Source organism: Triturus cristatus, chromosome 1_1, assembly GCF_964204655.1.
Source record: "Triturus cristatus chromosome 1_1, aTriCri1.1, whole genome shotgun sequence".
NCBI lineage: Eukaryota > Metazoa > Chordata > Amphibia > Caudata > Salamandridae > Triturus > Triturus cristatus.
The window spans coordinates 28830339-28856323 of record NC_140579.1 but is presented as its reverse complement, the minus strand read 5'-3'; the positions used below and the strand labels follow the sequence as shown (position 1 = coordinate 28856323).

At 45.3% G+C, this 25985-nt stretch overlaps 1 protein-coding gene across 3 annotated transcripts in view; it reads right to left on the bottom strand.

The window, feature by feature from the left end:
- Positions 1 to 25985, bottom strand: part of LOC146869225 (solute carrier family 60 member 1-like) — a 227048-nt gene that overhangs the window by 137161 nt on the left and 63902 nt on the right. The window lies entirely within an intron of this gene.

The following is a 25985-nucleotide window of genomic DNA, read 5'->3' as shown; positions in this document are numbered from 1 at the left end:
TTGAATCCAGTGGCAAAGTAAGCAAGGGACTCACGTCTGAGTATACCCTGCCAACTTATGGCGAACAAAGCGAAACCGAAGGAAATGATGGACGGAGTGTTGAACATTGCAAGCACTCACCCCCAGTCAACTGATCTGGGTTTAATCCATCACTGTTCTTTAGCCCACTCTGCCACCCCAGTTCAGACATGACCATATGCAAATCAGTCTGACCCTGTGCCTCATGGGAACAGTCCAGCCCGAACTGCCAAGCCATGTCTTCCCTGGACCGGAAACAAGCTTCCTAGGACCGGTTTCTGGAATTTCAGCCGTCTTCAGCCAGGCTTGCTTGAATCCAGTGGCAAAGTGAGCAAGGGACTCACGTCTGAGCATACCCTGCCAACTTATGGCGAACAAAGCAAAACCGAAGGAAATGATGGACGGAGTGTTGAACATTGCAAGCACTCACCCCCAGTCAACTGATCTGGGTTTAATCCATCACTGTTCTTTAGCCCACTCTGCCACCCCAGTTCAGACATGGCCATATGCAAATCAGTCTGACCCTGTGCCTCATGGGAACAGTCCAGCGTGAACTGCCAAGCCATGTCTTCCCTGGACCGGAAACAAGCTTCCTAGGACCGGTTTCTGGCATTTCAGCCGTCTTCAGCCTGGCTTGCTTGAATCCAGTGGCAAAGTGAGCAAGGGACTCACGTCTGAGCATACCCTGCCAACTTATGGCGAACAAAGCAAAACCGAAGGAAATGATGGACGGAGTGTTGAACATTGCAAGCACTCGCCCCCAGTCAACTGATCTGGGTTTAATCCATCACTGTTTTTTAGCCCACTCTGCCACCCCAGTTCAGACATGACCATATGCAAATCAGTCTGACCCTGTGCCTCATGGGAACAGTCCAGCCCGAACTGCCAAGCCATGTCTTCCCTGGACCGGAAACAAGCTTCCTAGGACCGGTTTCTGGAATTTCAGCCGTCTTCAGCCAGGCTTGCTTGAATGCAGTGGCAAAGTGAGCAAGGGACTCACGTCTGAGCATACCCTGCCAACTTATGGCGAACAAAGCAAAACCGAAGGAAATGATGGACGGAGTGTTGAACATTGCAAGCACTCACCCCCAGTCAACTGATCTGGGTTTAATCCATCACCGTTCTTTAGCCCACTCTGCCACCCCAGTTCAGACATGGCCATATGCAAATCAGTCTGACCCTGTGCCTCATGGGAACAGTCCAGCCCGAACTGCCAAGCCATGTCTTCCCTGGACTGGATGTGATGATTTGACGTCACATCTATGACGAGGCTGTGGATCAGGCACATTGTAGTGCAGTATGTCTGAGGTAACTGTGGATTCTATTTATTTGTTTATACTTAATGGAAGCCTGTAACCTTATAAAAATATGTCTCTAAATATTTCATTACTAATTGTGACATCACTAGTCATCAGTACTCAGAAACCTACAGTGGTACTCTTCTGTAATAGGTTATTAGTGTTGATCGAGTTGCAACATCACAATGCTTCCTGTCAGAGGCAGCACAAATTGAGAGGGGCAGCTCACAGACTATAATTTTATCTGCTGCTTGAAAAAAAAGTCTTAGCTAGCTGTTTGGTTCTTTTTCTTCTTAATATTTTCCAACAGAAAATACAAGGTCATTGCTGGAAAGGAGGCATTACGGTTTATTTATTCATTTATTTTTTATTTAGTATTTCTTTATTGAGTTTTCAAGTGAAACAATAGGTTAAGTAAAAATGATACAAGCAGCAAATAGTAATCAGGGCTCACTGCAAATAACACAATGTAATCAACAGTGAACAGTGAAGAGTGTATTGCCCTTAAAAGATGGTGGGGGGGGCGGAGGGACCATATAACAGCGCATTGGGAAACTAGTCAAGTGTGTATGGGTCTTTCAGCCAATAAATGCTGAGGAGGAGCAGTGACACAGAAAATAAAATATGAAACATTCTGTCCTGAGATGTTAAGCTTAACTTCGTGTGAGCCTAAGGTGGTTTTGCATCGGGTCTTGGAGGAAGGGAGACCATATGTCCTCAAAGTGTCCAGTCATCCTGCAGGTGGTAGATGATCTGTTCACAGGAAGCAGCAGCTGCCATATTGCTCATCCAGTCTGTGTGTCGGAGGCAGTCATTTCCATTGTCACAGAGAGAAACATATCTATTCTATGTTTGGTGTGCCTTGAAATCTCAGGGACGTTGAGGGGTATATTTATAATTATGTGATGAAGTACCATAGTGCAAGGGTGCCTACAGGATTTGCTTTTGTGCAGGATGGGGCACCTTCCTGCACAAAAACAATCCCCTGAGGCATTTTCCTCTTTCTATGTTTGCTGCAGAATGTTCCTCGTTGCGCTTCCCCCGGGAAGGTGTGGTATTTGGCGCATTCCTAGGTCTACCAGTAATGGAAATTCTGGGAATGGGTCAAACTCCATGGGTGTTGTGTGGGAACACTCACCCACCACTCATGGAATGCCTCCCTAGGTCAGAGTAACGCAGCTATTTGCTCTGCGTTGCTCCAGATTTATCAAGTCCCTCAGGGCCAAGAAAGGCGGCTTAGTGTGGCTTGATAAATCGCACTTAGTATTTGCATCATGCATGCACCCCTTTGTGTGGTGCAAAAGTGACGCAACTACAAGATAAATAAGGCCCTTAGAATGTCCTGAAGGAAGATAAGTTCTGGGGAAAATCGTAGGACCAAGTTGGAAGTGTTCATGGTGTTTATAACTTGGGTCCAGTATTCCTGGAGAGAGCCACCGGAGGAAACTAGGTGCGTGATTTCCCCTTGAGGGTGCACACAGCACCAGCATCCTAGGTCAGGACAAGATTAGCTCAAGATAATTGGTAGTGAGACAAGTGCCAGTTGAAAAAACCCAACTTCAATCATGCTTCCTGTAGTCCTCTGTCGTGGGTGTTCAGGAATTTATCCCAATCATAGTTTGGATTTTAACTTTCTTTCATGAGCAGTTGGAGTGCTCATGAATTGTGCACTTCAAGCAACATTTTGTACAGTCTCAAAACCACTCCTGGGTAGAAACTTCAATGGTGCAAGTAATAATGAATAACTCATCCAGGCAGGGCCTCCGGCAGTGGCCACAGTACTCTAGATACACAGTGGAAGAGTTGCAGGTATTGCATGTATTGTCTGGTGTCTAGGTGGAATTCTTCTTGGAGGGATGGAAATGATTTGATTGGACCATTTTAAAGCAGTTGGTCTACCATGAGGACAATATTGTCCAACGAATTGTTTTGTTGCCTATTTCCAATGCTTTGTTATTTCAAAAAGGAGCCTTAATGTGGAAGAAGGTGTGGACCTTTAGGTGTTTATGTGTAGGGTCCCACATGTTTACCGTCATCTGCAACAGTGGGTTTGTAGCACAGTTACCTGAGGTGAGGGTCTTGTATAGGAGATCAGGGGTATCTGGACCCCCCAGGAGTTCCTGTTCGATGGTGACCCAGTCCGGCTTTTCCAAGTCCTTGGAGAAAAAGTAGGCTAGGTGGGCCAGCCAGTGCAGTTTATAGTAAAGACTCATGTCTGGAAGGTGGAGTGCCATTTCAGCTTCCAGTTTGGAAAGTTGAAAGTGGGGTCTCTGCCCATCCAAGACGTAGTCCTTGATCATCTTGGCCAGTTGCAGTAGTAGGTGTCTCGGGACACCCACAGGGATCATGTCAAACAAGTAGTTGAATCGAGATGCCATCAAGATTTTGATCGTCTTGATGTGGCCCCAGAAGCATAAGCAGAGATGAAACTATTTTCTAAAGTTCAGAATCGTGCTAGCCAGTAGAAGTTCCACGGTTTCACGTTTCACATTTCATTGCTGATTTGGACCCCTAGGTAGACTATCATGTCAGCCACCCACTGACACTGAGAATCGGCTAGCAAAATTCAGAGGCGTGCGGCGGTTCAGAAGGAATGCATTGAATTTTCCCCAGTTGATCTTGTATGCAGAGAAGTGGCCAGAGTCAGCCATCAGTGCAATAAGTGCCAGGAAGAAGGTGTCTACCTTTGACATGAGCATGTCATCTGCAAAAAAACAGGAGTTTGTTTTCACCAGCAATTGTTGGGATGCCTGATATCTGTGCAGCCTTTCAGATATGGATCGGCAGGGGCTCTAGCGCCAGGAGAAAGAGGAGCAGCGAGAGGGGGCAACCCTGCCTTGTTCCACTTGAGATGTCAAACCGGTCCGACAGGAAGCCATTGCTGTTGATCTAAGCATTGGTAGAGTGGAAAGAAGTATTAGAGGATCTCTCAGGCACAAAACCCACTTGTGACATGTGGATCAGCAGGGGGATGAATTTTCGGAGTCTTGTGGCTAGGACCTTCGCTAAGATCTTCTTATCAGCAAAGTAGGCCTGTAGCTGTCACATAGTAGTGGGTCCTTATTTTTATGGGAAGAAAAATGGTGGTCACTGAATGAAACTGGGGGCGAAGTGGTGAAGTTTCCCTTTGCTCACAGAGGGGCCAGGAGTACACATTCTTCTTGTAGAATATGAAATCCGACAACAGAGGAGCTGTTGTCCCCTGGCACTTTACATGTGTTGTATAGCCTCCGGGATCTTTGCCGTTGAAACATCCACTTCTAGCACTTCACAGCCTCCTCATTAAGGTGGGGCAGGCCAAGCCATCAAAAGGCACGTTCCTTTGTGGTAGGCACCTCTCCCGCGTGGGCCGTGTAGAGCTCTTTGTAAAAGGAGAGATATTTCTCTGTGATTCATTGGTAGGTACACCTGAGGCCATCTTAATGGCTGGGAGGACCCATTGGAAATCTGCCTGCTTGAGCTGTTGTGCCAACAGATGTCTGGTTTTTTCACCAACCTCATAATGGTGGTGTTTGATTTGGGCCAGCTCTTCCTCCACCAGGGAGCAGTCTAATGAGTTTAAGTCCATATTGGCCTGTGCAAGTTGTTGGAAGTTGCCTCGTGATGGGTGCATATAGAGAGGATTGACTTTGCAATTGTTGTGTTGTGGAAGACAGCCAGGGTTTTTGCGATGCTGATTACCTCATGAGTTGACTGTACATATATGTCTTGCACGCCGCCCACAATATCTGGCGAGATTCAATGGAGCTGTTGTTGGAGTCCAGGTATTCTTGTAGGTGAGCACGACTGATTTCTTACATCTTGGGGTCTTTGAACTTTCATATTGGCATCTTCCAGAGGCCACTGGGCAGTCAAATGATAGCCAGGCCCAGGAGCACTCTAATGAGAACATGATCTTATACAGTGACCGGAATTATGTTGCAGGCCTTGAATCTGGGGGATAGTGTGCCTTCAAAGAATGAAGTCAAGCCTTGATTCTAAGACATGCTGGTTGAAATAGAAAGTGTAGTCACGGTCACTAGGATGTAGAAGCCTTCAGCGATCTAAAAGGGAGTGATCATTAAGCAGGGACAGTACTGCTAATTGATGTCTGCTGGGTCTAAGCTCTGGGGGACCTGTATGGTCAAGGATAGGATTGGGTGATGTTCCAGTCTCTGCGCAACAGAACCGCTGTCTGACTAGACACGTCAAGCAGCCGATGAAGACTAGAGAAGAAGGTGAGTTTAGGACCATTAGAGACATAGCTGCTCCCCACAATGAGATGGCATGATCGTATGGCAAATGCGGAAATCACGTAATGGCCTTCCTTGTCAGACCAAGTTGATATATTACTCTGGCGCAAGTCTTTAGTGTAGCAGTATAGCAGTGCTCCCTTTCTTGGAGGGTGTACAACATTTGTAAAGCACAGTTCCTACTCAGTCTTGTTTGAGCTTTTGGGACTCAGTTTCCGATAGATACGTTTCATGAAGCAACACTATGTCCGGGTTACGAGTGGCAAGGAAGGAAAGTATTTTCTTGCACCTGATGTAGTTGTTAGGGGCCTAGTTGTTCAGTTAGGGTACTGTCAAGGCAGAGGTCGACATGGTGAGATCAGAGGCAATCAGGTGTGAGGGTAGCATGAGTTAAGATGTTCAAGGCTCGTAGATGTGCTTTATAGTTTCAAGAAGGAAGGGAGATAAAGAAAAATAGTAACATATGTACGTGGCAGTGAATTCAATCGAGCACCCTTTAGTCAGGGAGTAGTAGCCACACCCAACATGAGAAAGTAGGAGATTAAATGCCAGAGGTGCACTGGAGCAATCAAGAGGAAGTACCAGGGGGATTTCTGTTAGGTTTTAACTGGGAGCAAGACTTATCCTTGTTGCCGGGTGAGGGGCCACTACGTCTGTGGGTCTTGGAGGAGTAGCAGCATTGGAGATTTAGATCTGGGAGTCCTTTGAGACCCCTAGAAGTGATGGGGGGCCTGCATTGAGTGTGTTACAGAGTGCAGAAGGAGTCCTCATAACATCCATCGAGGGATTCTCAACCGTGTCTAGGAACCATTATATGAGGGTGGAATCAAAATATTCATGGATGATGCCATTATGTTCAATGAGCATAATTGCTGGTTCAGGAAGGCCATAGCAGAGACCTTCAGCTTTTATCCGCAGTTTTAGGGTAGGCGCTGCTGTAGGTTAAGAGTGGTTTCGGGGGAGAAGTCAGCTGCCACCGTGATTCTCCTGCCAGCATGGAAATAAGGGACTTTGGGGTGAATCATTTGGAGGATGGAACTTGCTTTGTCATGGCTCAGAAGATAGGCTACCATCGGCTGGGAGTTATTCAGAGAGGATTCTCATCTGGTCTTTAGGTGGAAACTCCAAGGGTGGGTCAAAGGTGGTATTTAAGAGGGTTGGCAGCCAGATAGCAAGGGATTACCTGGCATTGGGGCTGCCATCTGCTCTTTTACCCCAAAAAGGCAGATGTTGCCCTCCAGCTGAGGTCCTCCAGAGGCATCACCCTTTGTGGTGGGTTCCATAGTACAGAGCCCAGATCTGGATTGAAGTCCATCCTTGTTTTACATTCCTTTACCCATGCATCGGTGCAAGCAATTTGCGATTGTAAAGTGTTAAAATCCATAAATCCTTGCAAAGACTCTTAAGTTCCGCGGCCAGCACTGACATGGTCCGTTCAACTGTCGTCACAGCCTTGATGGAATTTAGTTCTGCAAGGAAGGCATCCAGAGTAGCTGAGTCTGTTGCTGAAGAAGGGGCTTGCGCCAAAGGTGGTCGCTGGCCTGTAACTCCTTCTGAGAAAAGAATTTGGTGAAGAGCTTTGGCAGCAAATTTGGGCCTAGCTCCAGCAGAACAGGAGAAATAGCAGTGTGGGGGAATCACATCTCTGAGTCAAATAGTAGGATCGTGAGCAGCGTCGGAAAAAAGCAATGTGGCAAGAAGCAAGTAGCAGTTGTAACTGCACCAATCCAAGATAGCCGTCTGGAAAAGTACCAGGGGCTCTTCTAGTGTAGAAAGCAGGTATGGTAGGGGCAATCGGGGTGTGGAGGGGAAGAAGGTCTTGAGGAGTGAAGCCACCTCAGGTCCAGAGGCTGAAATCCAGGGCCAGAGGGTCAGGCGAGAAAATAATTGCAGGTTGGGGCAGTTGTCCTAATAAAAAATGGCTGTGTAGGTTGTGAGGGGTATGAAAGCAGGCAAGGCAGGGAGAATCTGCGGAGATGCTTAAGTGTTAATGTCCCCTTAAATCCAGACACTGAAGTTGGGGCCGGGACAGGCCAGCAGTTTATCAGTGCAGCACATGGTCGGCAGCGGTGGCCAGACCCCGCAGGGTAGAGCCCCCCGCACGGGCGAGCTGTGCTCATGACGGCGTGGTTCCGTCATGACTCCACCCACTTGCATTGATCGCCCGCACAGGCGGGGAATCAGTGCCGCGTGGGCGGAGCGGCCGCCAATGGCCGCAGCATGACAGGACACTCCGTCATGAGCACACGGCGCCCGTGGCTCATGACGGAGTGGTTCCGTCATGAGCAGGGAACGGGTTAAAAGAAGATTGCAATAATATTAGCGTCCGTGTCGTTAATAAAATCCAGATTTTCTGACCATCAAAGTTGGGGAAAATCTACATTTACCTTCATAATTATTGGATAGCACAAAAAGTACAGGTTAGAATGCTTAAATGTATCTCTGCCACTGGTAACTGCTGCAAACCGCATTTCATTCCATTATTTTAGCCCACCTGTTAGCAAATCAGTCTTGGCTCTACTGAAAAATGGACAGTACAGGCCAAGCTGTTTGGCCACGTTTCCTCTGCACAGGAGCACTGTAAGCCTCGTTGGATGTCCGCAGAGAAGCAGGGCCATACTGGGAACCCAAGCAGCCTTGTCAATTTTGTAGGAAAAGCCTCCCCCACCCCACAACGGGAGGCAGGGGAGTGCAAGTGGGTGCCCTGCTGCTTTTGTTACTGGGGGCCAATATCCAGCACCGTTGTAAAACAGGCCCTCAGGAACAAAAAAAAACACTGCTGCCAAACCGGCCCCTTCCAGCCTCAGGGGAGAACGCCTTTGCCAGCTCCGGCTAGTCAGGCACTGCAGTGAAGGGCGACCCAGAGAGCACAGTCCCCATGTTTGAAAATACCCAGCACGCTCAGGGCATCTCACTAAGAAAAACAAGAAAGAATTGGTGAACTCACTTATGAACTGAGGAATGGAATGCTTGGATGTATCTCAGCCAATGTTAATCCCTCTGGTGCACATTTAATTCAATAATTCTAGCTCATCTGTGCCATCACAAACCGGGACCAATCAGATGCAAATTAGTTTTAGCTCACTCTAACAGGGACAGACCAAACAAAACTGCCAGGACAGTACCCCTCAGAATAAGAAAACAAGTAACACTAGACTGGTTTCCCCCTTATTTAGCCTCATCAGCTTGGTTGAGACTGAGGCCGACGGTACAGTGAGCTTGCGACCCATGTTTCGGAGTACCCTTATTCTTTCGGAACCTCACTTATACAGCACCCAGAGTGATAGATTGAATAACTAAACCAATCTCAGCCACTGGTAGTTATTTTGGGACACATTCTTTCCACCACAGTCTTGATGGAAGATGTGATGCTGTGAGGGCAAAGAGTATGACCAGATTCGTGTCTGGTTGGCGCTGTGCCAGAGGACTCAAACTACAACTAGCAGTGTGGATTGGACTGTTCATAACAACGCAGGAGCTGGGCTATGTTGCACGTGATTGGTCCCTATCTAGAGTGACACAGTGAGCCAAAACTCTGATTTCTTGCAATGAGGTCTGGGGTAATTACCAGTGGCTGGGGTTCCTCAAGCACTCCATTATTGTTCTCTGTAGGACACATTGAGTGCGAAGGCTGTGCCTAGTGGTCTGTCTGATGCTCGCGGCAGCAGAGGATTCCAGCTTCTCGCTGGTGAGGCCCATCCAGGCTGAAGCTGCTGGAGGGCTGCTCTTTTCACTCTTCAGGTGACATTAGGCCCAGCAGTTTCATGGGATTGTTCGAATTGAAGCAGAACAATGTAGATTTGCTTGTGGTTGGTCCCTGTGTGCTGTTGTCACGGTGAGCAAAACAAGCATTTACAATGCAACGGTCTCGGCATTGTTAAAGTTAGAGCTATTGGCATTGCTCATGACATTATTTTTGTTTGTTTTTGTTTTTAAAACATTTAACCCCTTGCATGCCCGCCCCTTTCCCCGCCCAGTGCCGCGCCTTCCATTAGCGGGCGGAGTTCATGACGAGCTGGACTCGTCATGGGCACAGCGCCACCGCAGCCCATGACGAGTCCAGCTCGTCATGGGCACTGAAGGGGTTAAAGAAACGGCATTGTTATTTACAATGTCAATAGCTTAATCACTCTCAAAAGCGAGATTTAATATGCGAGCATTATTTGGGAAGTTTGGCAAATCCATAATTATGAGGAAAACGCTGCAGCATCGCAAAATGCCAGTGGCCCAGACTAATATGCATGATTAGTATTTGGATTCCATGCCCATTCCTTCTTTGTCCTCTCTGCTGAAACTGCTGTCTGAAGTGTCAAATTTTATTAATACTAAACAAAAATCGCACTACCGTGCCAGGGCCAGACTTGGCGTTGACAATGATTGTTTGAAAAGGGAACTTTGAAAGGATACGAACTTGACCAATTCTGGTTTCAAAATATAAGAGAACACTGTAGAGGCATGCGTCTACCGACTGTTATATATAATTTGGGATATATTTCTTAATCTGTCGAGTTCAGCCACTGCATGATTATATTGTTGTCTCTTTTTGAAACTCAGGAGCAGTAACATTGTCGTGGTGTAACTAGGGCTTCAAGTGTATGCTTTTTCAATATTATATACAAGCCACAGTTACTGCTAATTTATCTTATGCAACTAACAACGATTGACAAAGCCAATAGTCCTAACTTGTTGTAGGTATCATGTTACTTGTTGTATCATTATGCCTGGATGCAATGACAAAAGAGACAGCAAAATACAAGTCGTATAGACCCCGCGCAACATCGCCCCCCACCCCCACCCATTTTTTTTATCCCACTTAAAGCCCTGGGTAGGATACTCACCAACAGGGCGGAACTGGAACCCCAAAGTAGGCCTGGCAATTATGTCGGACCAGCTGGAGGGTCATGGGGGAGGTTAACTGTGAAGCACTTTTGCTACAGGAAACGCCCGATGCCCGGGCAAGCCAGCCCGGCCCTGCTCAACAACCCCGTTCTCTCCCGCATTTACCTGTGATCAGGCGCGCAACACCCATTGAACTCAAAGGGCTTCAGCCCCCCCCCCCCGTCGTGTGTGGCAGCCCGGGATGAGCCCGCTTCCCGGGCAGACACAGAGCCGCGCCCGAGCACTTCACAGATCTTTAAAAAGACCATTTGCATGTTAATGAGGCCTCGCTGTTGGTTCACCCCTTCTAAGAACCCCCGCAGCTCCACTCTGCCTAGATTCAGCCCCCCCACCCCTGAAATCAGCGCCACTCTGCCTACTGTTTAAAGATTCAGCCCCCCCCCCCCGAAATTTTTGCTTAGCCCCCCCCCCCGAACATTAACTAGCAAGTGATTTCGCTGGTCGCTTTTTCACAAGCTCTGAACTTTGGCAGTGATGTTTCCCCTTGATAGAGAAGTTTCAGTTTCTGTTTGAGATACACGCTTACGCTTTCTATTTGCCAGAATCGCAGGCTCCAATGAAAAATACCACTGGGAGGTAGGTCGAAGGCAAAGTCCGTAGCGTTTTGTAAAAAGCATATTTCCAAGCAGTCATCGAACACCGCCGCCTTTCTCCGAGGCAGAGCAGAAATGCCTCGGAGAAACGCAGAGTCGTTTTCGTATTGGGGGCGTGTTTTGCTGTTATCTCCTCCAGCCAATGGATGGAGGAGATAATTAGACTTTCTGCAAAAAACACCCCCCTGATCCGAAAAGGACGGGGCCTGATCGGAGTGACGGGACCTCTTCTCCAATGGCTGGCCAGCATTGAAGAGGCCAGCCAATGGAGAACAGGGGAGAAGAGGGGCGGGTTCAAGCCCCTCTTCTCCAAGTCATTAAATCTCCGACTTCCGGTTCGGCAGACCGGCGGTCCTCGACCTAAACAATGGCATTTAAATCGGCCAAGAGTAAATACTGTGGCTGAGCTCAATTCAAGCTTCCACTCATCATTTCTTGTTCTTCTAAAAAATATGTGAGCAATTCATTGCATTTCTGTGAAATGTCACGTTGGGCTGCATTCCAACGCTGACAGGTTGAGTTATGGTAATGTGGTAAATAATTTAATTACCGGGACTTAATTTGATACGGAACATAATAAAAATAGCTCAATAAATAAGAGGCAGAATCCGTGGTATTAGAGGTTAGGAACGGGCTTTATTCCAATGGATGATTTCGAAATCGTGGACTCCAGGTTCCATCACCACGGAGGCTCAGGAAGTGAAGTACATACATTATTGATAATTAATTACTTTTATACAATAGGCATTACAGTGAAGCAAATGCGAGAGGCGTAACAATTGATAAGGAAGATAACATTATTCATGCGTAATGACAATGGGCGTGATTGGGCGTAACAAAGGAACGTCATCAGGTATGATGTCATAATGGGGTGGTTCCATGAAAGAATTTCGCAATGTCAGCAGAAATACTTGGCAGAGATGCGCGCGCAGCAGCATGACGTGTGATTGACGTGCAGCTAGGGGGTGAAGGGGACTTGACATTTAGCTCTACATGTGGCGTCAGATGTCTGGAGGGTCAAGTCAACCTAATCCCAAATCATATCTAACATCCTATGTTTAAAGAACTATGTTATCCAAAAGAGAGGCCTTCTTGGAGTAGAATCTTATTCTATACTGACTATACTGACTGTTAGTGCGTGTACAAGCGTCTAAGTGTCTACACTAGATGCGAGGGCAGAAGTCTTCCATGGTAATAGGGCTATGAATTACTTGTATAAAGACAGAGAAGCCGGGCCTCTGCTCGGTAGTTGGCAGAATGTTTACTTAAACTACTAGACAGGAATGCATTGGGCAGGGAACGGAGCAGATAATTTCGAAGGTGAAATACAGTTCTTGGCAGGCAGCAAGCTGATGTCAGGCATCGTGAGCCGCGCAGAGGATGAGACAAAGTTCATGGTCACAGATGCAGGCTCGGACTGGAGCTTCAGAGACAGAAAGCAAGAAAAGCTTGATGACAGAATCAGGGCCTACTCGTCTGAACTGTAAAATGGCATAAGTGAACCATATAAAGGCTGTGGCCTTTCGTACTTAGGAATGGAATATCCGGCCCATTCATGGCGGATCTGAAAGAGGACATGTTAACGGTGGACGCACATGTATTTGCGTCTTCATAACTGGAACTGGAGGGAACATACATGTACTTGTAACATGTACATAGAACCGTTGGGGTCCAAGATAGGGGACATAACTGACCAGAAAAATCCATATTTCCACATTCCCTCCTTGTCCCCTACTTGCCCGTCAAGAGATATCAATCTTCATTAATCCATTGATCTGTTCATATAGCATCATTTGTTCTTCTTTCTTTTTCCGGGATTTTGAGCGAAAATCTTGATGTGGAATACACGATGTGGCACACAGACCACAAATCGCTGGTCCACATTGCAGGCATAAACAGCAACTGAATAGTATGAGAAGGCCAATACCTAGGAAGGATAGAACTCTCCATCCCCAGGCTGATAACACGCTCCAAAACCATCCGGACCAAGTCCAGGTGCCTGGATTCTGGTGTATCTGGCTCACAATCTTATGAAGGCGCGTTATAGCTTTATATACAGATGGCGAATTTTCTGGTATGAATACGCAGCAGCTTGATCCGATGACCCTACAAGCTCCGCCCCTATCAGCCAGGATGACGTCAAGGACAAGACGATTTTGAAGCACAACAATCCGCATAGCAGACTGCTCTTCTGTTAAATTGCCTAAGGCGGAAATAGTTTCGTTCACTACTGCTTCAAGGGTTCTGGTTAATCTACGTATCAGCTTACTATTGGTAACTGTACCTATATAGGGAAAGAAACCTTTATTGAAATCTGTGTATTTTTCCCATGCTGTTTCAGTGTAATCGACAATTGGGAGATCTCTCTGCTGTCTATTGTGTACTAAATGAGTATTTCTATGATAATCAGGAGGAGCTAGGAAAACAGGTGGCAAAAGGAATCCAATGTAGCAGGTACCATCCCAGTCTAGAGGCAAACGTACATATGCCGTCTGACCACATATAAAATAGGAATGGCGGGAAGCTCTAAATGTCGACTTGCCTTGATCACTGAATTCTATTACAGTGGTGCATCTACTATGGCCCATATGTATGGAACCATTCTTTCTCACACATAATTCACCTTTTACTGGAAATACTGACATGGCGGGCAAACTTGGATTAGCTTCGGATTCGACATTCAAGATCAGGAGATTAAGCGTAAAATTACCTAATCCATATACTTCATTTTCTAGATCAGTTCCTGTTCTTTTGGGAAGTCCCTCCTTGTTGGGGTGGCAGACTTTAAGTAAAACTAAGTTCAGATTTCCCCATACCCAGTTGTCTTGATAAACTGCAGAATTTGAATCTAAGGAATTAATTAAACTAAACCATGCTCCACAGGAGCCGTTGTGTGTGAACGGGTATGGAAAAAGAGGTAGAATTCCTTTATAGTTCTGATAGGGAGGGAGTCGGCCACATATCCAACAATTTGTAGCATTGCTAACCTGATGGGAATGATGTAACATACTAATAAAAGTGTTATTGCGCAGCGCAAATCTGTAAGACAATTCATGTGGAGGTAATTCACTAAAAGAATGTTCAGCAGTAACATTATAAACATGTCTAGAAATAGGATAATATATGTGCAACAATATACTTGCAATAATTATTAAAAGACTTAAGAAAAACAAGATCAATAACGCCACTGTGCAATGACTACGCAGTGATTTACAGTATGCATGTCGTTTCAACATTTTTCGGGTTTTTTCTCTATTCAGATCTAAGGGATACATGTCAGGGACAAATTCAACCGCTTCACCTTGGAGAGGACTTAAACAATCAAACTGCCCGACTGATTAGACCTGAGTTTTAGTTTATAATGTTCGTGACTGCTTGAGTCACCCAAAGGAAGTTTTGAGTCAATGGGTGAAAACACGCGAGGTGTGGTTTTCACATCTGATGGTAGTCCATAAAATTTCTTGATATGACTTGAATGTACCCAGCCTTTTCTGCCTTCGATCTTCACGGCTGTCCTTGTGGTGAGCAAGACCAATTGAGGCGACCTCCACCTAGGATCCAGCTGAGTCTTTCGATCAAAGTTCCTCACTAAAACGAGATCCCCCGGAATTACGTCATGGGGTTTCACCTCAGTGTTGTCAGGAAAAGCTGCAGCTACCTGTGAACGACAAGATTGTAGTGCAGACATCAAGGAAGCCAAATAATCTGTCAGCATATTACAGTCAATATCAGTTATTTTACGTGGTATAGGCGTCCCCCACATATTTGGTGGTCTGCCAAAGATCACCTCATACGGGGATAGCCCTGTTCGAGAGTGTGCTACCATTCTCATGTAAAAGAGTGCAACTGGTAATGCTACTACCCAGTCGACACCTTTCTCCCTGCATATTTTAGACAATCTAATTTTCAGGGTCTGATTATGTCTTTCCACGAGACCTGCTGCCTCGGGGTGTCGGACACAATGAAACTTCCACTGATATCCTAGCAGAAGTGAAACGTGTTTCATTAGTTCGGATGAGAACGGCTGGCCGTTATCTGAGTAGACAGCACGTGGTAAACCGTACCGTGGGAAGAATTCTCGAACTAGCTGCTTGGCAGTGGTCGGGGCAGTGTAATCTGAAACCGGGTATGCCTCTGTCCAACGGGAAAGAGCACAAACAACTACGAGAACATATTTGAATCCTCGACATCGTTCCATCTGGATGTAATCCATCTGGAGGATTTCAAAAGGGTGATCAGGAGGCTGAAATCCACCCTGCTCTACGGGGATGCTTTTTCCTGGGTTAAACTGACAACAGATCATACAGGTACGAACTTTTTGTTTCGCTGCTGCTCGTAAATGCTTGTTGAACCAAATATGTTGAATGCTGTCTAGCATAGCTTTCTCTCCTAGATGCGCTGGACTATGGACAGTGTTAATAATGACTTGGACCATTGAATCAGGAAGGAACCATACGGATTTTTCCTTCGTCATCCATCCTTGATCCGTTTGGATCCCTCCTAACTCAGTCCATTTCCTTATTTCGTCTGGAGTAGCATGTGTCTGTATGTCAATTACATCAAGAGCGGGATCCTTAACCATCATGCAATGTGTTGGCGTCTGGACTATTGTCTTTGTCATATCGGATGTTTGAGTTTGAGCAGTCTGTTTAGCTGTTCTGTCAGCTAGATCATTGCCTTGAGAAATGATATCAGTAATTTTCGTATGAGCTTTGCATTTCATAATCGATATTGCAATGGGTAAGTGTATTGCATCTAATAAGGCATGAATGAGGGGTCCGTGCTGAATGTGGGCACCGTGAGAAGTTAAATAACCTCTCTCTCGCCACAGCACGCCGAAGTCATGTACAACTCCGAATGCATAACGTGAATCAGTGTATATGTTGACTCTTTTATTTGTGGCTTGAATACAGGCTTGTGTCAGAGCGACGAGCTCTGCTGCTTGAGCAGACAAGGTATTTATGCACTTGGTTTCAATAATTTCAGTGTCTGTTGTGACTGCGTAAGCGGCCACTAACTCTCCTGTACCTGTTCTCATACATGAACCATCTACATACAACGTTAGGTCTGGATCTGACAATGGGACATCTGTCAAGTCTTGTCTGGGTTTCGTCGTTATTGTAATAACATCAATACAATCATGAGCTAGTGGGTCTGTTCCATTTACAGGTAAAAGTGTGGCAGGATTCAATGTGTTACAACGTCTGATTTCTATATGTGGCTGAAACAATGTTAATTCGTAACCTGTAAGTCGCGCTATAGTCAAGTGTTGTGTTTGCGTTCGATTCACAAGAACCTCTACTGCATGTGGTACTTGTACTGTCAATGGATGTCCTAACACTATGGCATCGCTTTGTCTGATTGCTAAAGCTGTCGCTGCCACTGATTTCAGGCACGCAGGCAGAGCCTGAGCTACGGGATCTAATGTACTAGAAAAATAAGCACACGGTTTGTGTGATCCTGCTTGTTCCTGTGTGAGTACTGACAAGGCAGTACCTTCTCGTTCTGTAACAAAGAGTGTAAAATGTTTTCTGTAACATGGTGTTGCTAGAACAGGTGCTTGACATAGAGCTTTCTTTAAGCTTTCAAAAGCTAGTGTGTGTTCCTGAGTCCAAGGGAGGACAGTCGATGTGGCTGCCTCCTGTGTTGTTAATTGAATGAGTGGTTTTGCTAGAAATGCATACTGAGGGATCCACTGCCTACAATATGAAGTGAGGCCTATGAAAGCCCGCACCTCCTTTTGTGTCTTGGGTATTGGCATATTAGCTATTAACTGAATGCGGTCTGGTGTAAGCTGCCTTCCCTCCTTGGACAGCGAGTGACCAAGGTAAATAACTCGCTGGACACAGAATTGCAGCTTAGAAGGGGACACCTTGTGCCCCTTTTCGGCTAGAAATTGTAAAACCGTCAGTGATGCTTTTTCACATTCAGGTTCGCTTCGGGCGGTGATCAGCAGATCATCGACATATTGAAGCAGAGCAGTGTTGACTGGCATGTGTATACTGTCAAGTTCTCTTTTTAGTGCTTGGCTATAGATGCTGGGGCTTTCTGTAAATCCTTGAGGTGCGCGTGTGAATTTAAAACTACGTCCATTTAAACTAAATCCGAACAAGTATTGGCTTTCCGGATCTATCGGGACGCTGAAAAAGGCATTCTTGAGATCAATTACAGTAAAGAATGTTGCTTCGGAATCAATAGCTGTCAGTAATGAAGAGATGTCTGGAACTACGGGGTATTGTGGTACAATACATTTATTTAATTCGCGCAGATCAATAACCAATCGATATACTGGGGGAGCCTTTGGATCAGTTCGTTTAAGAATCGGAATTATCGGTGAATTACATACATTGGAGTCGGTCTCCACAACCACTCCTTGGCCAATAAGCTCGTCAATGATTTGCAGTAAAGCCATTACAACATCTGGGGGTAACTTGTATTGTCGCATTCGTGGTAGTACCACTCCTGCCTTTAGTGTGACTCGATATGGTGTAATGTTCATGCAACCAACATCTGTAGGGCCTTGTGCCCATAAATGTGTGGGTAAAGTCTGCAGTCGGGAATCCATGTCTCGAGACACATAATGACCTTTGAAATCACGCAACAACAATCTTACTCCTTCCGGAGAACAACATATTATAGCTCCTAGAGCTTTCAGTGTTTTTATACCTAACAAGTTTTCTGGACATGATTTAGTAAGCAATAAATCTGTAGTTCTGGTCAAGGGTCCTATCGTAAGAGGAAGAGGCTGTGATACTTCATTAACAATAGGTTTTCCTGAAAAACCAAGGGAAATATTCTGTGAGCCTGAGAGGGGTGCCCCTGGAACTTCACTACGTTTTATAGTTGTTCGACTTGCCCCTGTATCAAGTAAAAATTTTCTATCTTGGCCTAATAATTCACTATGTACATAAGGTCCTTCTTGGTCTACAGGGACCTCGATAAGGGGTAAATCAACTTCCCTCTCTAGGCTGGTTCATGCATATCGTTGATAATCAGGATAGTCATACTGTGCGGTCTGGTACAGCTGTCGTGTCGTGGTTTGTGTGGCAGCAGCAGGCAACGCTGGTGCGGCTGGCACAAACTGTATAGACTGTTGTGGAGCTGGCATGGCCTGTGCATGCTGCGGTGCTCCTTGTTCATTCTGATCCTGTCTAGGTGGCCGTGGTCTTTCTTTTGTAATACCTGTGGCGATATTGCGCTTCAGGACTGGGCAGTCGTGTATGTAATGTCCTGGCTGTTTACAGTAGTTGCATGTCCCTTTTACAGGTCCTGCTGAATCACCAGAATGTGTCGTACCCTTTTTATGTCCTTCAGCTGGAACTGTCTGGGAGACTAGCATTTTCATTTTCGTGTCTTTCATGCGTCTTTGTTCATGTTCTTGTTCTTCTCTAATTCTATTGTAATGGTACTGTAACATTTGTAGCATTTGTGATGGGGTATTACCTTGCCAGGTACTCTCGAATTTTAATACTCTATTCTTCACTTGGGGCAAGGAATTTTCAACTAATTTTGTCACAAACAGATGTGGGTATGACTCGCTACTTGCTTTTATACCACTATTTATACCAAAACATTTTTCGAATCGGGCATAGAAATCACTAGTGTCTTCATCTTGCTTTTGTTTACAGGCTGAGATTGCACCCCAGTCTTCCTTTTTCGTGGTTAATAAACGTGGCAGTACCTGTACTAGTAAACCTGGCAGTGCTTTAGTTTTGTCCCCAAGCCCCGAACCTGGACCTCGGGCCTTTTCTTCATTTTCTAATGCTGTCCAATCTATCTTTTGGTCTCCTACCTCCCACTCTTTTTCCTTGAGTTTTTCATAAATGCCAGCAGGCATTAATACCTTTAATATTGTCATAATGTCGGGATAGGTATACTCTCCCATGAGTAACATATCTTTAATTTCTCGGTGGAAACCCGCTGGGTCTTTGTCATGACTGGGTACCACTTTCTTCATTTCTAACAATTCTATTTTAGATATGGGCGTATATACATATACACGTTTAAACTGATTGTCCTCGCCCTTTATTGGGTGTACTTCTCGTAAGGGATTCTGTCTGTCCATGTAATACATCGGTCTTTCCTTGATGGGCAGTGAATCATGTTCTGGACATACAAAAAGAATGTACTGCCTTCTGGATTCTAGTATTTCCTTAATTAACTTAGTACCTGAACCTTTCCATCTATTCGTGAGTAATTCAGTCAATATATCAGGTAAGGGACCAGGATCTGAATGTTGGCTTTTATATAGTATAAGAAGTTGTTGAATCATATAAATCCCAGCTAAACGCTGTTCATCTGGGGTGAGGTTCAAAAATGTGTGTGCTACTGTATCATCACCATATTTTCCGGGACTGTCAACCCAATGAACGGCTGACCTGGCTAATTCTTGTTCATCCATAGAATCGAGTAAATGATAACCCCTTCGTTCTCGCAGTAATTTGTCAGCGGCTTGGAACGAATGCTCGGGGGATCTCATATTTATTATAGGTGTTTGGAAATTCCTGTTATTATCTGGACATATCGGATGTATCGGGTCAGTAAAGTATCTGGTACTATTACAAGATCTTCCTCTACCTACATAGGCTATGGTTTCTGACTGTCCTGTGGACAGTCCTGATCCTCCCTCCTCCTCGTTTTGTTCAAACTGGTCTACCGCTAATCTTTCTTCGTGTAGGCGTTCTAATTCTTTACGGATCTTTCTGCACATGGCTATTATACATTTTTGCCTATCATGTCTCCCTTCTGATATATTCTGGCTCCATCTGGTAAGAGTTTGCATTATTTCCGGATCTACCCCCGGTCGGTCTTGATTTCTGATCACACAATTTATGAGGAAACGTAACAGTTCCCCCTGTATCTCCACTTTCTGGTATTCCATAGCTCTGTTAATACTTTCAGAATCTCGCCCTGTTTGGACATAATGATATATATTATCTAGATGCACAGTCATTCCTGGTAACTTCCCTAAATACACCGCGGCTCGTCTGATACGTAATGATGCCATGATCATTTCGTCCTCTTTGCCGGGCACAGGGTCATATCTACAATCTACTAGAAGTTCCTTAAGCGTGCGGGCATTTATGAGTTTGGGGGTACGTGGATGTGCTGACTCTTGAAAGGTAAGTTTATTTACTCTGGGTGGCGTAGAAAAAATGTTGGTAGCACCTCCAGTAGCCCCGTCTGGAGTATCGGGCGTGAAAGGATTCGTAGAACGCGATACAGCAACTAAAGGTGTGGACGACACAGCTATAGAAGTAGCTGTAGGAACAGATGTGGAAACGGACGTGCTTGCCGGAACTTGTGTCAGGATTTGATGCTGTAAGGATACAGATACAGGATCTTGGCATTGAACCTCCCCGGCCGACGGTCTATGTGGGGCGGGGTTAGCATACTCGGGAGCTGCGTCATCTAAATATGAGGAAAGAAAAACATCTTCTGCGGTTCTAGGATGCCCCTTAGGATGTACTTTTATTGGAAATAATGGAGGTGGCAAGTCCTTTGGTATCCCCGTAGTAGCCTTAGGTAATCCTTCGGCCAGAAGGGGATACATACCCTTCATAAGGGCATTTCTTTGTCGGTCTACTTGTTCTGATTTTACTCGTGTACCTTCTTCAATTAATAGATTTTCTCGAACTTTATTTGAATTCTCTTTACTCTTCTCTTCCTGTCTACGTGCTTTTTCTGTGCGTCTATACGATTCTTTACGCCATAATTCAATGGCGTCTTTCTGTGACTGTCTGGCTTTCTTTTTCCATAATTCTTCCTCTACTTTGACGATGCAATCTGCATCCCAGGTCCCAGCTGCGGGCCACCTCTGACTTTCTGGTAATTCCTTAGTGTAGTCTACCCATAGATCAAGAAATAATATAGCGTCTAGGCCGTGTTTATGATACATGAAGTACCCTGGAGTGTCCCTAGGAGGAATGGGAACAGCTTCTTCGAGTACCCCTTTTCTAGTTGTGATCTGTCTTAGTTTCGAAAAGAGCGGCATATTGAAAACTGGTCTGATACTTGATCTTGAACAAACTTAATACAATAAACCACGATAATGAACAGTCATTCATACCACAATATGCAGGACATATCAATACATTTAACATTTAACATTTAAATGAGCAACGATGATGATGACGATGATCTAAGAAAATTTAATCACTAAACATAATACTCGGCATTTAACTGAATTATTCTGAATTTATATACTTGATATACTAGATATACTGCTAAACAGTACAGATACACTGCTAAAACAGTGCGGACCGGATTTGTGTACCCAAACCCGTCTGGATCGGCACAACTTATGTGCACGCCAGAACGCCTCCCCAGTAATGGTACTCACCGGGTAGCTCGGAACGGAAGGCCTCGGAACGGAACTGAACTGAACTGGACCGGACTGGACTGGACTCGACTCGAAAACTTCAGACACGTCGGGACATCGGAAACCTGGTGGGCCTCTGTATACCTCGGATCTTGCTCTCTCAGCTAGGCTCTGGTCGGGATACTTCGCACTTCTCACCGCCTCGTCTGGGTGTTGATCGCAGCCTCAGTCGCCCCCGCTTGACCGGAGGGAGATACAGGAAATCCTGCTGGTACGTGTTGTTGTCCGTCCAGCTGTGGCAGGAGACCGGGCCTGCAACGCACCGCCGGCGCGTGAGATGAGAAAGTGTCCCTGTTCGGGCGCCATTTATGTGGTAAATAATTTAATTACCGGGACTTAATTTGATACGGAACATAATAAAAATAGCTCAATAAATAAGAGGCAGAATCCGTGGTATTAGAGGTTAGGAACGGGCTTTATTCCAATGGATGATTTCGAAATCGTGGACTCCAGGTTCCATCACCACGGAGGCTCAGGAAGTGAAGTACATACATTATTGATAATTAATTACTTTTATACAATAGGCATTACAGTGAAGCAAATGCGAGAGGCGTAACAATTGATAAGGAAGATAACATTATTCATGCGTAATGACAATGGGCGTGATTGGGCGTAACAAAGGAACGTCATCAGGTATGATGTCATAATGGGGTGGTTCCATGAAAGAATTTCGCAATGTCAGCAGAAATACTTGGCAGAGATGCGCGCGCAGCAGCATGACGTGTGATTGACGTGCAGCTAGGGGGTGAAGGGGACTTGACATTTAGCTCTACATGTGGCGTCAGATGTCTGGAGGGTCAAGTCAACCTAATCCCAAATCATATCTAACATCCTATGTTTAAAGAACTATGTTATCCAAAAGAGAGGCCTTCTTGGAGTAGAATCTTATTCTATACTGACTATACTGACTGTTAGTGCGTGTACAAGCGTCTAAGTGTCTACACTAGATGCGAGGGCAGAAGTCTTCCATGGTAATAGGGCTATGAATTACTTGTATAAAGACAGAGAAGCCGGGCCTCTGCTCGGTAGTTGGCAGAATGTTTACTTAAACTACTAGACAGGAATGCATTGGGCAGGGAACGGAGCAGATAATTTCGAAGGTGAAATACAGTTCTTGGCAGGCAGCAAGCTGATGTCAGGCATCGTGAGCCGCGCAGAGGATGAGACAAAGTTCATGGTCACAGATGCAGGCTCGGACTGGAGCTTCAGAGACAGAAAGCAAGAAAAGCTTGATGACAGAATCAGGGCCTACTCGTCTGAACTGTAAAATGGCATAAGTGAACCATATAAAGGCTGTGGCCTTTCGTACTTAGGAATGGAATATCCGGCCCATTCATGGCGGATCTGAAAGAGGACATGTTAACGGTGGACGCACATGTATTTGCGTCTTCATAACTGGAACTGGAGGGAACATACATGTACTTGTAACATGTACATAGAACCGTTGGGGTCCAAGATAGGGGACATAACTGACCAGAAAAATCCATATTTCCACAGTAACATAAAGCTGTGGCTGTCCCTTCTAGTCCCCATTTAACACATTTATTCATTTCCTCTTCCTCCTTGAAAGAGCGCGAGAACGAGCAGAAGAATACGCAAGGGGAGCATCCGCTCTGGCCTGCCACATACCACAGTGAACAAGGCCTTCACCACCTGCGATAGGGCAGCGAGAAGGAGCAGAAGAACACACAAGGGGGGAATCCGATCTGGCCTACCACATACTACAGTGAACAAGGCCTTCACCCCCTGCGATAGGGCAGCGAGAAGGAGCAGAAGAACACGCAAGGGGAGCATCCGATCTGGCCTGCAACACACTACAGTGAACAAGGCCTTTACCACCTACGATATGGCAGCGAGAAGGAGCAGAAGAACACGCAAGGGGAGCATCCGATCTGGCCTGCCACACACTACAGTGAACAAGGCCTTTACCACCTGCGATATGGCAGCGAGATTAGGGGTTTTGCTCCCATTGTGGAGAGTAGTTTGGAAGTTTATACAGGGCCTGAGTGCTTCGTAACACCAGGAGATGAAACAGCGCCTCTGTGCGCTTAACCTTTGTAAAGACTTAGCTATTCCTATGACTGTGTAAGCAAATGTGCCCTCTTTTATATATGGGCGTATACATCATGATGAAAAGAAGACAATTAAATTGTGGAGAAAAACACAAAACAAATAGGAGCAAGTAGGGTTCTATACTAATAAGGAAATAATACATCGCTATGATAAACGGGTGAGGATTCCGGGTGTATGTTGCGCCTACAAGACACATGCATCAGTCAAGTGTATCTGAAATGTCGGTGTCATCATTGAAAGATTGTTTGACTACATGAACTCTTCTTATGCACATACATTGACTAGTTCAAAGGTCTCCAACCTTTTCTGTAGTGAGAGCCACTTCTGATCAGTGAAAACTGTTGTGAGCTAATAAAGGCAAACAACTTGCACATTTTTCTGAGAGAGTCCCCCATGAGCTGCTTCATTGACTTAAAGCCTGAGGGGCATATTATCAAGACAGGCGATAAAATTATCGCCGCTTTAGCGGCAGAAAACTGCCGCTAAAACGGCGATAATGGGCTTGATAATATCCTCTATGGAATTCCAATTGAAGCTCAGGTTAGACGTCCTTCACATCTAACATGGGCCTCTATTGGAATTCCATAGAGCATATTATCAAGCCCATTATCGCCATTTTAGCGGCAGTTTGCGGCGATAATTTTATCGCCTGTCTTGATAATATGCCCCTAATTTCTTTGGAGCACTTACTGTGGTTTGAACAAAATACTAAGCACTGTTCCTTGATATTCATTGGGCAAGACATAAAAACACTTCCCACATAGGATCACACAGCCAAAGAAAACACCAGCCACACCCCCTACACGGCAAAGCTTGCTGACAATGCAGCTAAGTGCTCCAGGGCCACATATTGGGTTAGTAAGTGCTAAAACTACAGGACGACACCTTGAAATGCATCAGTTTAGAGTGTGCACTGTACAAAGTCTCTCCTGTGTGACTGTAAAGCTCTGTGTGTAGTAATAACAACCTCGGCCACATATATGATGGACATGATGAGTGACTTTCTTTTCTTGTCTACAGAGATGGAGGGAGTCCATCATGTTAAAAACGACTATCACTTCTAAAAATGCCTCTCAAATGAGTGATATTATTAGGGGTGGGTGAACCCTCGGAGTTTCACTCGGAGGATTTCAGTGGAGTTACACACAAACTACGGGATTCTGCAGCGTTCCGCGAGCAGGTGGAATTCAGCGTGTCGCTCTGCTCGTGCTGGTTTTTAGCACTGGGAGCTTGTTATGCCCTGTGAAATCAGCATGAATGACGCCACATGGTGCATAAGAGGGCGCTGCTTATTTCTGCTGCTCAAGTTGATTTTTTACTCGAGCAGCAGCTTTCTCAACGCGAGTGGTTCACAACCTGCCGTGACCTCCACCGTTGAGAAATGTTGCTGGGAGCTGTTATAGAGCCCAAAAATCACACTAGTAGACACAAATTCTTACTCGCCAACTTAACATTGGCGCGCCGCGCGCAAGAAAAACTCTGCCATGCAGTGGTTGGTGGAGTCTTGCTGGAACTCTGTGTTCGAAGCTGAATGCGGAGTGAGCTACACTCCGCTAACTCCGCCAGCGAAGCAGAATTTGTCGCCCACCCCTAGATATAATCTGATGTTCGGAGATTAAATTCTTCTGCATGTTCCAGAAATACACTCTGCATTTTAATGAAAAGCTCCTACTGTTGTGTCTTGTATGTATTTAGCATTGTTTTTACTTACCGTTGACACCTCACCAGTTTTCTACCAGCACCACCGGTATTTTACTGTCCACGCAGGCACAAAAATAAAATAGAATCATGTATAGCCAGGATGTTTAGCGAGCCCTTTGTACATACTTAAAACAGCAAATATAAATAGAAAGCACTTTTAAATGTAATCTCCGACTAAAATTAAAATGAACATAGGGAGAAAAGTTGTGTTACAAATGGATGCATACTATTTTCTTTCATGTCCGGGTCTTTACAGACTTTTAAAACAACAACAAATGGCTGGTATTTGGAACCGTGGCAACCCAGGTTTCACTGTGTGCATTGTTTTATTTTTAATGACCATGAATATGCATGCAAAGGGGTCCTAGAACTAACCCTGAACCTTGATTCAGCTCTCTCTGTTAAGGTAAGCCACATTTACAACATAATCAATACAAACATACACACAATAAAATGTCATTGGATAAGTGTAAAGTCAAGTGTTGAGCATTATAGTTTGTGGGGCATAAAGTTTACACTTCATTTTATATTGATCCCATAATCTCAACATTTGTACCAACAGCTCCCATTATGAGAGAGTTCCTGGCTCTAGTTTGTTGGCAGCAGCTAACAGCAGCAGCTAGCTCAGACGGATGCTGCTATTTATTAAATAAAAAAAAGTTTCACCCTGTTTACATTTTTTTTTTAATGTGCCCTGGAGTAAAATCTGCGTACTTTTTCTGAGCTGCTTCGCCTATGCAGTTTTAGGCCAGGGCAAGGGCTCTCTATGATAGCTGAAAAAGTGGTTGAT